The sequence below is a fragment of the Camelus ferus genome, chromosome 2, assembly GCF_009834535.1.
Source record: "Camelus ferus isolate YT-003-E chromosome 2, BCGSAC_Cfer_1.0, whole genome shotgun sequence".
NCBI classification, from domain to species: Eukaryota; Metazoa; Chordata; class Mammalia; order Artiodactyla; family Camelidae; genus Camelus; species Camelus ferus.
The window spans coordinates 1,656,799-1,670,952 of record NC_045697.1 but is presented as its reverse complement, the minus strand read 5'-3'; the positions used below and the strand labels follow the sequence as shown (position 1 = coordinate 1,670,952).

Here is a 14,154-nt window from a genome sequence, read left to right as displayed (position 1 = left end):
GTACTTTGCTAGGGCAGCCATGGGAAAGTACTTGACACGGGCTCTGCCCGAAGTCCTTTCCCTGTTCGAAGTGCAGGCCCTGGTTAATCTGAAACCCTAGAGGGTGACGCTGTCTCTGTGTGCAGTGCCCCTCCGTGGGCATCCAGCTGGATGGGGCAAATCGGAGCCAGGAGCCTCCTGCAGGCCTGGCCCATCACCTCCCACCCCTCCCTGCACGGGCTCTGAGGCCGTGCCCAGCCCACACCCACCAGACTTGCTGGACCCACCTCCTGGCCTCTAGTTCACGCCCCCCTGGCCAGCCCTTCCTTGGCTCCATCAGGCCATTTCCACCACCGTGGATGGGGTCTGGCTCCTGCTGCTGCCCTGGGCCCTGGGCCCGGGGCCTGTCACACAGGACCACCGTGCCCCATTCCCAGTGCAGGCAGTCTCCTCTACCTAGAGCTCTATTCTCCAACAAATGCTTGCTCGTCCTTTGAGAACAGAACCATCTAGAACCTCACTGCATTCTCTGAATTCTCCAAGTCAATAGCTCAGCCTTGTCCACCAGAGTGTCACATTTGTCCCCCAGCACTCCCCATGGGTCTGGGTCCCACTGAGTCCCCACAGCCCAGGTCAGTGGCTGGCCCACAGCAGGGGCAGAGAGACAGATGGATGGCAGGACGGATGGGTTCAGGGTCATGTCTACGCACACGGCTACACCCCTGATATGGCTATAACCAGCACATGCCTGGACCGTCCCTTAGAGCCAGAGAGAACAGTGACCTGGAGCTAATCTGACCCCCAATGAAAACAAATGTCCAGTGGCTGCAGCAAAGTCCCATTGCCCCAGGACCTCTGCTTGTTAAGACAAGCTGCCGTGCACCGGGTGAGCATTCGAATCTGCTCATTGCAAAAGACAGAACAGGAAACAAACAAACAACAACAAGAAAAAACAGAGAACAGGCCAGCATCCCCAGAATTCAGCGGTATGCTGGGGTCTAGGAGGCCCCCAGGGCTTCTCAGGGCTGCCCAGGGTGGAGGCGAGAGGCAGCCCCGCCACTCCTGTCGAGGGCCAAGGGGCTAGGGGATATGCAGAAGAGGCTGGCATGGACAGCTGTCCACGTGGAGCCTGGCGAGGGCCAAATGGAGGCGGGGTGTGATCTCTACTCTGGGACCCTTGGCCCTTAAGCTCTGCCTCCACTGAGGACTCATAAAGCCCGCTCAGCCCCAGAGCCCACCCAGGCCTCCTCTCTAGGCCTGGTGTCCTGCCTGGAGCCATCGTTCCCAAACTGGGCAGCATTTCTCAAGGGCCAGGGCTGAGGGCTGGCTCAGCACAGGGAGCGGGGCTGGGGGCCCTCCGAGAGTCCAGGTGCAGGGGGCACTCAGCAGAGCCCTGGGCAGGGTTCCTGGGCCTGAGGAGCAGCCCGTCGGTGGGCGGAGGCTGGCTGGCAGGGCCTCCGGGCCCAGGTCCACCATCAGGCCCAGGGTCCATAGCAGGCGGTGGTGCGGGCAGTGGGTTCGGGGGAGGGGCAGGTTGGCAGCGTCACTCCCCGGCTCCACTCTTGCCTCAAACCACAAGCCAGCAGAGGCGTTTCAGGATTCACACTTCAGTCATCATGACTCTGACAAGTTTCCACCTTTTAATTGCTTGAGAAAGAAACTCTCCAGAGTGCTGACGTGTGGCCGGGCCCACCCCCACGTTCCTGGCCCCTCGCCCACGGCTGCAGCCCGCCCCACTTGCCAGCCCCTCCCCACCCGCCGCCTGGCCGGAAGAGGCTCACGGCCACGCACGCAGCCAGCGTGGGCACCCCGCACGGGGCACAGGCCCTGCCCCCGAGAGGCGCTTCCCTTCAGATGCTCCTGTCCACCGCGAGGGCTGCTCCACCCACAGGACCTTGGGGGGCAGGATGGCACTGTGGTTAGAGCACAGGCTTCCCTGGGGACAGGCTGGGTTCAGTCCTAACCTTGTGGCCTGCTCTGAGCCCGTTTCCTCAGGTGAACCGTGGGGCTATCCTGAGCACCACCTGGCACGGCTGGGCGGGGCTACCCCAGGGGTTCAGTTGGCCACACCAACATCATGGTCGTGTCAGGAAGGGAGAACGCTCTCCTGAACCGCTCCTGCTGGGAGCCAGGCAACTCCTTTCCACCCTGCCCTTGCGGGTCTGGACCCCCAAGCACCCAGCCTCCCTGCCCACCATTGGCCCCGCACTGAGTCACATTCCCAGGGTTAGAAATTCCACCCAAAGGTGACAGACACATTTGTCCCGGTGGCTGGCTCAGCCCAGAGCCATTTCCCTTCTCCTTGGCCCCACTGCCACCTCCTCGGCCCCACATCCACACCCACTAGGCGCACACACAGCCCCGTCCCTTCTCCTGCACAGGTTCTGCCCACGTGCAGGACCCCTCTCCCAGCTCCTAGGAGCCGCTTCGCCCCGCTCACGCCCCCCTGCACACTGACTGCAGCATTTTCAGTCTGTTGACTGTCCGCCCCTCTCTTGACATAGCTCTGGGGGACAGTCATTCCTTGTGTCTGCCCCCTCGGTATCCCCAGAGTGGACCCAGCATGAAACAGCACTGATACCCCCATAGCATGAGCTAGTGGGGTGCAGATCCCACCCCATTGGTGGGCACTCCTTACTCTGCATGGGGTCCAATCCTGGAGCTCATTTACTGAATTAAACCATTCATCTTGCCCCAAGCATCCCCACTTCTCCATCCCTGGGGGACCCTTGGCTGCAATGAGAGATGCCTAGTGCAGGGGCTCTGCTGTCCACGGAGCAAGGCCTGGACATCCCCGGAATGACCTTGGCCAGGCACTTGACTTCTTCCAGCCTCAGGCATCCTTGTCCACAAAGCAAGGCCAGTAGTCACCACTGGCAGAGCAGGTGTAGGGCCCGGACAATGCACCCTCACACCTCACAGCAGGTGGACCAGGCCCCAGGCAGACCAGGCTGCCTGACACTGCTTCTGAGGTCCAAGGGGTGTGCTTGGGAGAATCCACTAAGTACCTTTGTCAGGACGCCCAGAGAGGGGCAGCATCAGGCTGACCCTGGGCAGACAGGAACCCTCAGAAAGCAGGACTTCCCCGAATCCAGCCTGCTCCACCCCCTTCCCAGTCACCATTGTGTCCGCTCCTTGGGTCACGCCACCCTGGCTTCCTCTGCTCACGCTCGCTGAGCCCCACCCTGCTGGGCTGCAGAAGGCCCCAGAGGTGGTTCTGGTGCTGGGTGCCAGGCCTCCCTCCCCACCACACAGAGCCTGGTCCTGCCCTCAGCAAAGGGCCTGGTCTCTGCCACCAGCCCAGGCCTCAGAAGCACGGGCTATACCACCAGCCAGACCCTCCTAGGGACACTGATGTCACATGCACAACCTGTGGGGACAGACTCCCCACCTGCTAAAGCCAAGATGGGGGGGGGTCACGAAGGCGGGGGGTGCTTTCCTGCCTGCAGCCCACCTCTTGGGAAAGGAGGGCCAAGCCAAGGGCAGGGAGCACCCTCCAGGAATGTCCACCCAGGGCCAAGGAGTCCACTCCGTGGCCCACTCAGTCCCCAACTGCCCAGTCTCCTGCTCTCCTGACGAAGAAGTCGAGGCTGATGGGCTGCAGCCATGGCCACCTTGCCAGCACTGCCTGTGTGGTCCAGAGCCAGGGCCTCCTCATCCACACCATGCAGCCTGGCATTCTGGCCACACCTGGCTCTGAGGGGGCGTAAGGAGGAGAAGGAGCCCCAGGACCTCCTCTCTGGAAGGATGCTGGCTCTCACCTGGCAGAAAACCCACCAGACCAGAGGGCAGTGGGAGGAGGGCCCCTGGGTTCTGGGCAGAGGCTGGGGCACAAGGGGTGGGACATACCGAGTGCAGGAACAGGCACATGCCAGCCTATCCTCATGAATTCAGGGTCTGCCTCTGTTTTACACTTATCTCCAGCGCCCAGGGGGCCTTGTCAGGAGACTCTTCCGGCCACAAGCCCCCATTCTGAGCCCCGCTCGCCACTGCTGGTTCCCTGGTACTGGGGCAAAGGAAGACAGTCAGGGCATTGCCACCTGCAGGCAAACACTGCACCCTTCAGCCCTGGGGATCCAAGTTGGCCTCGCCCTCTGTCTGGGGCTCCTAATCCGCTGGAGAGGCAGCCACCTCTGACTCACACCCTTGTGACAACCCACCCACCCAGACACAGTGACACATCAGCTAGCATCGACATGCAGTAGCCAAGCAGGAGATGCCACGGAAAGTGTCTTGGATAGGAAAGAGCTTATGCAAAGGGCCTGGGGTTGGGCTGGGGTGGGAAGAGGTGCACACTTTCAGACAGGAGGGACAAAGGCAGGTCCGGTCCAGAACCACTTGTCAGGGCCACGTGTCCAGCTGAGTGTGGATGGGACTCAGACCTGATGCTGGCACACCGCAGGGGCACTTGCTGTATGAGTCCACCACACTGGCAACCACCTGCGGGGCATCGCAGGGTAGGCCGCCAGGGACACCGGCCTGGGACCCAGCAGCATCTGTTCCATTACTCATCTCTTTAGGATCTTTTGTGCCTCAGTGGCCTCCCTTTAACCACCACAAAGCTCCGGGGTACCTCACAGCATTTCACCAGGTCAGAGTTCCCAGGTCAGGGCAAAGGGCACCAGGGCCCAGGGACACGAGGTATGGCCCCCATCTAGGCCTCCATATACCTCTGGGGGTCCCTGGGCCACTCACTTTCCCAAGAACTATCTGTCCTGCCCACCCTGCCACAGGCTGCAATCCATCATGGCCACATCCCTGTCATAAGGCCCTTCCCTCCTTCCTCTCACTTCAGCATTTTAGGGTTTGGTTGGTCTTCAGTTTTAATCCATTTATTTTTGTCCTTTTGTCTCTAATGTTAATATTTTTGAGCACTTTTGAGCTGTTTTCAATTTTGTTTTTCTTTAATGCTGTCGAGTAATTTTCAGCCTCTGAGTTTTTAATTTTATTGCATTGTCTTTCGCTTTTGGTCATCTTCCGTTTCTTAGTAAACTTTAGGTTGGCCTCCGGAGGTCTCTTGTCTGGGGTGGGTCTTGCTCTCTCACCGGCTACCTCCTGGGGTCCCCCGCCGGCTGGGAGAGGGGTCACAATGTGACAGCCAGCCCTTCTGCCTGGCTGCTGTGGGCAGGGGCCCCAGGGAGCAGGCCGCGGCCATTCCCAGGCCCAGGTCTCTGGCTGGACAGAGGCAGGGAGGCAGACAGGCCCAGCAGGGAGAGAGCCAGGGAGAGAGCCAGAGGCAGGAAGAGGCGCAGACGGAGGGCAAAAGAGGGAAGGAGCCCCAGGCCAGCCCCCAGAGCTGGGGAACTGAGAGCAGCTGTTCCTCCTTGGCCTGGGAACCCCAAGCGGGCGCTGGACCGATGACTCACGGCCGCTGGCTCCTGTCCGAGCCCCTCGGCAGGGGCCCACAGGGGGCTGGGCTGACCCCACCATTCCCAGGCGCCCTCACACTGCCCCATTGTTCAGAGGCCCAGTGAGGAGAAGTGTCTGGCAGTGGGCCCAGGTTGGTGCAGGAAAGGGGCCCAGCCTTAGCCTCCCCTGAGCCTCCGGGCCGCCTTCACAGATGGGGCAGGAGACAGGAGAGAGCGGGGGCAGGACAGGAGGGGTATCCATCCTGCCACTCTGCGACTGGGCACACGGTCCCTCTTCCAAGGCCAATGGTCCTGTGGGATCCTGCACCCCACACCCACCCTCCTACACCCCACCCTCCGACTCTGAGCCCTGCTCCCAGCCACAGCAGGGAGGCAACTCTCAAAGGCGACTGTGCTCAGTCTCGGGTTCAAGGCCCTCAACCCGCTGGTGCCCGACCACTGACAGACGGCTCGCACACCCTCCCTGACCACTCCGCAAACTCAGGTCTCCCCAAGACACCCTGATGCCCCACAGTCAGGCCAGGGAGGGGTGCCCTCAGGGGTCCCCAGAGCCCAGTGCGGGGCTGGAGGCGGGGGTCTCTGGAGGCTCATCCAGGCCGGCCCTTCCTCAGAGGGGTGGGCGGCTCTAGTCAGGGCCTCTCCCTCTGCTCAACCTCCCTGCACCCCACCCCTGACACAGCAGCCTTAGGGGGCTTCACCAGATCCCCACGGGCAGGCAGAGCACCCGCCTGGCCCTGCCGTCTGCCCCGCAGGCCCATCATGGACAAGGCGAATGCTCTCGTCTAACTGTCTGCCTAACTGAGGTCCCCAGAGGCAAGGCGGCTTCTGATCAGCAGAGCCAGGGACCAAGTTCCTGAGTGCCAGCCCTTAAGGCCTCCTCCCAGCCGGGGACCTGCCACGGGCCTGGGGCAGGCCTGTACTGGGTGGCAGAGGGGACACAGCTCAGTGAACACTCCAGAGACACCCTCCCCCTCCCCAGGGAGACAGCCATGGGGTCACACGACTGTCAGCTGGAAAAGGCAGCAAAGAGGACTGGGGAGGGGACAGAGTCGGAACTACCAGAGCCTGGTACAGCCCAGCCTCACCGGGTCTGCCTTCCCCAGCCCGGGCGGCCCCTCAGTGCAGATCACCAACTTCACCCTGGGCGCCTGCCCCCCGCCCCCACCGCACACCTAGCCCTCCTGCAGGTCCCATTCGCCCAAGCCTTTGAAGCAAGCCTCCACACAGCCACCGCCACGGGGGATGGGGCTTGTGCGTCTGTGCGGCGGGGTGTGGTCTCCAGACCCCAGGGTGAGCTTTGAAAAGAAAACAGCCCTTGCTTAAAACCCTCCCCCGCCCACAGCCCGACCTCTCTGGCCCCTTCTGCTTTCTCGCAGCCTCCCCTTCGGAGCCTCCACGCCAGCACACAGCCGGACCCCTTGGCCTGGCCCCTCCTGCCCCTCCTGCTCCCACCCCAAGAAGGCCCCACCTTTGGTGCCCCCAATGGCACCTCCTACACCATTCTTGGGTACTGCCCACCGGCAGGCCAAGACGGTGCCTGCTGCCTCACCTGGCCCCGTGCCCTCCCCCACAGCCAGCCCGGGCCCAGCACCCAGGAGGGGTCCCTGTGTCTTCCAGGCGGCGGGTGAATCAACATGGAGGCCACTGGGGTGGGGCTGTCTCCTCCTGCTTCTCAAGACCTCAGCCCTGAAACAGCTGCCCCTTCGGTGCCCAGCCGGCAGGAACCCTGGGCTCGGGGCAAGGCCTCCTAGATCCTGCCCAGGGTGAAGGGTGTCTCTTTCTCAATGCTCTTCCTTCCCCAGTGACTTCCTGCCCCCAGCGCAGGCACAGCCACCACTGACCATAGCACTCATGCCCCCAGTCACATTCTCAGGAGAACAAGAAGGCTGATCTCAGAGGGGTCCTGCCCTAGGTGGCAAAACTTGCAGGGCTGCTGTCCAGGATCCCAGGGTGGGCTGGGCACCATCCCTCACTCCATTTTATAGCAGGTGGACCCCAGCGCCACTGGAGCTGAGGCCCAGCTGAGCCAGGGCCCGGGGCTGCTGCCCAGACCGGGACACCTCCCCTGACAGCAGGACCAGGCATCAGCCTCTTCTGGCAGCAGCAGCCCAGGGTCTGGAACCAAATCAGGCCGGGTCCTGGTGAGGCCTGGAAGTTATTCCAGAGTCTCCCCATGGGCCGCCCTGAGCAGCTTCCCGTGTAGCAGGGAGCTGGCACCAGGGACCCCAGCCCTGGGGCAGGCCAGGCAGAAAGTCCCCCTGGGTAGGATCCGAGAGAAGACGGAGGTGGGGGGTAGGGGGGAGGACCTTGTGGGGAAGGGTGGCCAGCAGGTGTGCAGCACAGCACAAACAAGGCCCTGCTGGAGGCCAAGGCTCTGTCCCCAAGGGGCCTTGGCTCTGACAAGAGCTGGGTGGTCAGCAGGGAGACCGCAGTGGCCTGGCACCGACCGCAGGGGCTCTGAGGCCCTTTGCTGCCTCCAGCTTGCAGCAGGTCACTCCCACGTGCCCCACCAAGCACCCAATGGCCACCTGAACCCCGAGGGGTTTCAGGCCAGATGGTGACGGCAGTAGGAAGCCACCTCTTGTCCTGTGCTGAAGGGCAGGGAACGCAGCGCTCCACCCTCTGCCCACCATGGTCAAACCCACCCAGCTGACTGCCAGCCTGCCTGCCAGGGCCCAGCCCCCAGCACTGGGTTTGCCCGGCTGTCTGGGGATGCAGCGGCTCGGTGCCCACCTTTTACGCCCCTCAGGGAAGGCCTTCCTTTTCTGGCCTCAAATAGGAGAGGAAGCAGCCAGGGTAGGGAGGTCATTCTTTAGGAGACAAGGAGTGTGTTGAGTTTCCCTGCATGCCTCCCTCCTGCTCCAGCACGGGGCAGGGCGCTATTCCTCCCATCACTCAGGACTCCCAGGCCCGCCTTCCTGGATCCTTCCCCACCACTCTCCTGCTGGGTGCAGACCTAACCTTGCCAGGGCCGTGCCTAGGGGACTAACTCCCTGGGACCTAAAGACCATGTCCCCGCTGTGGCCAGTGGCTCTGGGGAGCCCAAGCTGACCCCAATCTTGGCCCCAACGTGTGTCTCTAGGAACGAACAGCCACAGAGAACAGAATGGCTTCCACTTAGAGTGGGCGCCATGGACCCCCCGCCTCAGTCACCCTGTCTGAACCACTGCTGGGGCCCCTGAGACCGGGTGGCTGGAGTGGTGACTGTTGAGGGCTGTGGCAGCTGGAGCCTATGGCTCGGTGGGGCTGTGATGGAAACCTCGAGAGGTTCAAGCAAGGCCACAGCAGAACCACCCACTATGATCTGATTGGAAACTTCGCCAACCGGGCGGCAGAGGCCTTCCAAGATGACAGAACACATCTGTCTCTGATGATGAGCCGGAGTTAAACACGCCCTGCCTGCAGCCATCCAGGCTTCAGTCTGTGGGAGCTTCACAGGGGAACTTCCCTCCTCTGGGCCAGGCCCCCAAGGGCACTGCTGGGCAGTCAGATGTGGCCCTGTCCTTCATGAGTTCCCGGTCGGGCAGGGAGAAGCAGACAGGTAAACACGACCAGGGAATGGGCCCGGGCCTGCAGGAGGCATCCGCCTCGGGAGGTGGGGGCAGGGCCGGGGCCGGGCCCCAGCACCAAGCAGGACACTTAAGCCTTACTAAACTGCTTCTGAGGAAGAGTGGCAGGGTGAGCCAGACAGGCGGAGCTGCTACCTGTCCACTCCTGGGGACATGCTTGGCCCATGGCCTGGTACACAGGACACTCCGGCATGCCTGAGAGGGGCAGAGGCCTGTGGGCAGCAGCCTTCTGAAGGGGTCCCACCACTGCCCCAGCGGTAGGGTTCAGAGTGGGGTGGCAAAGGCCTCATCCTCCAGCCAGGGCCCTAAGTGGGCTGTGGGTGCTGCCCCGGGCTCCCAAGGCTTTGGGAACCAAGCCACGGCCCACCCTGCATTCCAGGACCTTGGGTCGACCCCTGACCTCTCTCCACTTTGCCAGCAATGAGGGGTGGGGGCCAGGCTGGCTCCGCCCACCCCGGCTCAGGGCAGTGGGTGTGAGGACACAGAGCTCTCTAATGCCACATAGCAGCTTGCAGGATAACAGCACCCCCTCAGGCAGGACTAGAGGAAACCCCTGAAGTGGAGCTGCAGGGTCTGTGTGAGGTCAAGGACAGGGAGCCCAGCTGGGGCTGGAGGTGTGGCCCTGATGGCGCCCCTTGCAGGATCTAGGTCCCACAGTGAGGACTGTGTCTCTTTTAACTTTCCTGAGGATACCGTAAGTTAGAACTGTTTCAACCTCATTTCACAAGGAGCGACCTGAAGTCCAGAGAGTCACTTGGACATGAAAGGGACACAGGCTACTCCTGTGCTGGGAATGTGACTCCCCTCTGCTTCTTGGGAGAAACTGTTTGCTGGCTCAGAGAAGCCCCAGGGAAGCCTCCTCCAGGCTGGCTCAGCCTCTGTTCATGGGGGAGCCCACCCTCGGCACCGCACGTGTGGCGCCACCTTGGGGCTGTCACCTGTCAGCCTGGCAGGCCCTGGGGGCAGGGACCTCCGCTCCCTCTGCAGGTTCCAGCAGGCAGGCACCCCACACCCTACCCAGTGGCCTGGAACGGGCGTGCTTGGCAGTGGGCCGCCCCTGCCCTGGGCTGAGCCTGCACACAATAAACATCTGATTCACAAGGAAGCAGAGGGCACTTCTCGGAATCAGAGCTGCAGACCAAACCCTCAGGCCCCACCAACCAAACCAGGCCACTGCCTCGGGCGACCAAGCCCACACCCTTCCTGGAGGCCAACTGGCAAGGCGCCCTGGGGCCCACCGTGGCTAGCCAGCACGCTCTGAGGGTCAGTGTCCCCTGGACCTCAGGGTCAGGGGTGAAGGAAACGCCAGGTCTGCCAGCAGCTCCAGGTGGTTCGTGACCTGGGATGGGGGTGGGCAGGGGCTGACCTGCAGGCAGCCCCAGAGCTGGAACCTCAGAAGTTCTGGTGCCCAGGGAGAAGGAGGGAGTGGGGCGGGCTTTTGCCTCTCCTGGGAGCCCAGGCCACCTCAAGCCCCATCAGGCCCCCTCCCCGACGAGGGCCAGCCTGGGTTTGCACTTCACTGGGATGGTGCTTTGGAGTTCAGGTGCAGCTTGGAGCCTGGCCCCTGCCAAAGCCAGGGGCTTCTATCCCCTGAGAGTTCACTAAGGAGGCTCAGGTCTCCCAGCCACAGCTGAGCAGCAGTTCCCTCTCTCCTGGCATCACCCCGTCTGCCCTGGTGCCTAGGCCTAGGGCCTTTAAGGACAATGACCAGGCGGCAGGCGCTGCTGGGTCTGCCTGCCCAAGGCTACAAAGGGTCTAGAATGCTCCCTGGCCCCTCACCTCTCGGACTTAGGTGGCCCACACATAAGACTGTCCCCAGTCCTTCGATGCCTGGTCAGGGCCACTGGAAAGATCCAGAGGCCTTTTGGAGAAAGGCCGCCTACCTGGGGGGGAGGATTTCAGTGTCCTGACAGCCCCCCTCCCTGCCTCCCAGGCCCCTCTGCACTTTGATCCATGTCCCTCACCACATCCAGTGCACGTCAGGCCACTGGTCAAACTGGTCTGCCACTCTCTCCACTGCTAGCCTTTGGCTCAGTCTGTTCCCACCCTCATGACTGTCCACCTGGTCCAAACAGCCTTCCTCCTGACTGCAAATCCTGCTCTCACTGGCTACCTATAGCCCACCTCTCTCGGCAGTGCTGGCCACACTACCTGGGGTTATTACAGAACCACATATGTGCATGCCCCAGCCTTACTGAGGCCACCTTACTGGCCAGCCAGTGAGGGGAGGGGCCTACCAGTCACTGACGCTTGTCCTACTGTAGAGCTTCAAGGACAGAAGCCAGGAGGACCCAGGCGGCTCCCCAAGTCTGGCCGCTCCTGACAGACTCAGGCCTTTGCCATGAGACCCAAGCGGGAGAGGACCTGGGAGCTTGCCCTTTGTCTCAGGCCTCTCCAGGTCCAGCCCCATGCCCACTGCCAACCAGAGGTGGCCTAGCTATCCCTGTTACCCAGCCCTGAGGACCAAGGAAAACACCCCCAGTGGTTCACGGTCACTGCACACCAACCATGTGCCAGCACTAGCCAACTGCTAGACACTCACAACCACCCAAGAGGTGGAAAGTCGTTCACTCCCTCCACTTGACAGACAAGGAAGCCGAGGCTCAGCAGTGTGAAGCCTCCAGGCCAAGATCACACAGCTGGTGAATGGTCGTGGCCACATTCAAAGCCAGGACCCAGGCCCTCTGTGTCCAAGGCTGGGCCACTTGGTCTGTGCGTGTGTGTGCTTCAGACTTCCCACCTGCAGGCCTGCAGCTTGCGTGCATCCATGTTGAGGGGGGCTGGTGGGGGCTGACTCAGCGCCTGACTTTCCTCTGTCCACGTGAACAGGAAGGGCTAAGAGAGATTTGGAGCCGCCCGCCTCCCTATCTCTCCCAGGGTAGCCTCCTTGGTGGGCTCCTCCCTGACTCTGTAAGCCTGAGGAACTCCCCCAAAAGGCCAGGCCCTCTTTTCAGATGGCTAAGGGGGACCAGTCTGGGCCACCTACCTATCTGTCCTTCTGCTTGCCCCCTCTGCCCAGGGTGTGTCCCAACACCAGGCACAGAGCCAAGTAATGGACTAGGGGGCAGGCAGAGAAGGGGAATTACAACAGAGTCCTCCCCTCTTAAAGACCCTATCCTGGCCCCCTGGCCCACCCGGAGTGGAGCCCTCGCTCCCAGGGAGTCCTCCGGGTGTCCTGGGTATAGAACACAGTGGGAGGAGAGCCAGGAGGTCGTGGAACCCTGGCCTGGTCTCACAGAGCCTGGGCCAGAGAGGGCAGGGGGATGACCAGGCTCACACTGAGTCAGTGCTGGGCTGGACTTAAACCTGGAAACAGACCACGACACCAGGACTGGCCAAGCCCCCTTGGCCATCAGACTGTCGTGAAAGAATTCTACACATTTTATCACCATCATGGCAACTGACATTTCCTGGGCCCCCTTTGTGCTGGGGCCTGGTTACGCACCTCATCAGGAAGCTCCCATGTGTCAGCCACACCGCAACTCCAGAAGTCCTACACGGAGCCCTCGCCCAGGCCAGGGCCACTTATGAGGGGCACTTTACTCAGCATGGCCACCTGGCCAGCAGGCACAGACGTCACCAGTGTTGACAGACGGGCAAGCCGAGGCACAGAGAGAGGATGAGAGGCACTCGGGGTCCCGCAGGGTGACAGGCGCAGTGGGCTCTTGGCTCCCACGCTGTAGCAGGGCTCAGGCAGGCTAAACACCCCCTGTGCAGCCACCGTCAGCACTTCACCAAAGGAAGCCTGATCCCAGAGCAGCAGGGAAGAGCTGGTCTGCTGGGAGGGGCCGGGCCCATGTGTGGAAGGAAGGCTGTCCCCAACCCCCCAACTCTGATGCGGTTCTTCAAAATAAGCATGGCAGACACCCTCTGAGCCACGGGGCTATCAGTCACTCACACTTCAGTGTGAATCAGCTCCAACAGGCAGCTTTTCTCCCACCTTCGTTTCGCCAGCTGAGGGAAGGAAAGTCTGGATTACCGGGAGGAGGTGGAAGCAAACTCTCCGCCTGGGCCTTCGGAGGCCGAGTCGTGCGGGTTCTGTAATGGGGGCCTGCGGCGGTTTGTGAGCCCCAGGGGCCTGGAGAAGCGGGAGACCAGAGGGATGAGGGGCCGCGGGACGGACGCTACACCACTGCTCCCACCCGCGGCCTCTAGCGTGCACCCCGCGCACCCCCGACCCCGCGCACTTTCTCACGCGGTGGCGCCGCCAGGCCCGGTGCGAGCTGGAGCTGATCGCCCCTCGACCGCCCTACGGCGAAGACCCTGGCCCCGGGGGCTCCGACCAGCCCGGGGGACGCGATCGCGCTCCGCCAGTCCGCGCCCCGCCGTCGTGCCTTACCTGCCGAGGCTCTGCTCCCACCTCCGCGGGCCGTGCGTCCAGGCGGCGGTTCCGGCTCAGCCGCCAGGCGCTGCCGCCCGCCGGGCCGGTAGCCAGGAGATCTGCCAGCTGAGCGCTTCGGCCGCGCGACTCCGCCAGGGCCCGCCCGGCCCCCCCGGCCCCGCCCCTTCGGCCTGGCCCCTCCCTCCCTGGCTCTGGGCCCCACCCCGGCCTCAGGCCCCGCCCGTTCTGTCTGGCCCGCCCCTGCGGGCCCCGCCCCGCCTCCCCTGGCTCCCCGGCCCCACCCAACCCAGGGCCCGGGACTCACTACTTTGGCCGCCTCCAGGCCCTGGGCACAGCTTGCAGCACTCGGGGTTCAAGGATTGGCTCAGGGTTTGGGGAACTCCCTCCTTTCCCCACCCCCGGTCCGCGGGAGAAGAAGGCAGGAGTTGGCTGCGGGTGTGGGCACACCATCTTTGCACCGCACACAACAGGTGCTCAGTAAATGTAAGTGTCTGTTCCCTGTGTGTGTGTGTCCTGCACAGTGACACCTGGTGGCCCCACTGGAGGAGGTGTTGCCTCCCAACCCACTGATCCTGATCCTGAGCGAGGAGGCAGCATCCGTCTCTGACCCCATCCCTGCCTCCAGGGTCTGACTCAGGTTAGGAGGCAGGGGCAGGGCATGGGATGACCCCATCCTCCGTCCCCTTCCTTGCCCCGAACATCTGGCAGAAGGGTGCCCTTGTTTCAGAAGAGCCTCCAGGACATTTTTCAGGCACTTCCAGGCAGTGACACAGCCCTTGTATCAGGGCTGGACTCCTATGGCCCAGAGGTCTTGTTCCAATACTGGGAGGCCCAGAAAACAAGGTATTTTAAACTTTGTCTCCCAGGGAAGGCCCCCAATCGAGGCCCTTCCCCA

At 62.6% G+C, this 14,154-nt stretch overlaps 1 protein-coding gene across 4 annotated transcripts in view; it reads right to left on the bottom strand.

Moving 5' to 3' along the window:
• The window catches only part of SH3BP2 (SH3 domain binding protein 2), a 34,187-nt gene extending 20,783 nt beyond the window's left edge, over nucleotides 1-13,404 (bottom strand). Inside the window, exons 1-2 of one of the 4 annotated variants that reach the window (XM_032492921.1) lie at nucleotides 13,257-13,399; nucleotides 12,816-12,871 (exon numbers count right to left, since the gene is read on the bottom strand). The gene's annotated coding sequence lies outside the window, so the exon portion shown is untranslated. Of the gene's footprint in view, nucleotides 1-12,362; nucleotides 12,781-12,815; nucleotides 12,872-13,256 lie in introns of those variants that run through there. The other 3 variants (XM_032492918.1, XM_032492936.1, XM_032492931.1) reach the window with 3 other exon arrangements.
• Between the last annotated feature and the right edge of the window lie 750 nt (nucleotides 13,405-14,154).